Source organism: Nanorana parkeri, unplaced genomic scaffold (genome assembly GCF_000935625.1).
Source record: "Nanorana parkeri isolate BGI_ZX_2015 unplaced genomic scaffold, ASM93562v1 scaffold39, whole genome shotgun sequence".
NCBI classification, from domain to species: domain Eukaryota; kingdom Metazoa; phylum Chordata; class Amphibia; order Anura; family Dicroglossidae; genus Nanorana; species Nanorana parkeri.
This window is the reverse complement of record NW_017306307.1, coordinates 669,538-670,375: the sequence shown is the minus strand read 5'-3', so window position 1 is coordinate 670,375 and position 838 is coordinate 669,538.

Below are 838 nucleotides of genomic sequence, written 5' to 3'. Positions count from 1 at the left end.
AAAACACTGATTCATTTTGTTTTTCAGGCCAAACAAACAAACAGATTCTTCCTTTTATTCTTTCATGTTGCACTGTTACAGTACATACATAGGCAAATTTTGCAACAGTACTCAATGGCCACGATTCTCCTGTGATTAATAGGGAACAATGGAGATCCGCAGGTAGTAGATATTGTTTGCGAATCATAGCACAGTGCTCCAAATTTGTGTGATCGATCTCTACCACATGCAACAACATATGCAGCAATAACAGCATACACAATAATACGAAAATAGCAAGAGGTGTTGTGGATAATCCTAAGAATAGAAATCCGGTAACCTTCCTTGATGCGGTGGGTTTTTATTCATGCAGGCGTTGCCATGCATGTAAAAATGTTCCCAATAATGTGAAACGCAGGAAAACTTTCCAGCTGAATGCCACTAACATTCAAGTAGATATTAGAGATTTCATATCCTGTGATACAGAGGGTGTGATCTATGGTTTACAATGTCCGTGTGGGTTGCAATATATTGGTCGCACCACGAGAAAATTAGGCACCAGAATTAAAGAACACGTTTATAACATCAAACGAGGTTATAAAGATCATTCTGTCTCTAAACACTTTCTGCAGGTACATAACAAAAATCCAGGTTTATTACAGTTCTGGGGAATAGAAAAGGTGTCTAGACATTGGAGAGGGGGGAATTGGAGACGCCAGTTAGCGAAAAAAGAAACCCAATGGATTTTTAAAGCAGGTTCTTTGAAGCCCCATGGACTTAATGCAGAATTCGACCTAAATTGTTTCATATCTAATGCCTGAAACTTTTAGGAGCAGGAGTTGTTTTACATATTTTGTTA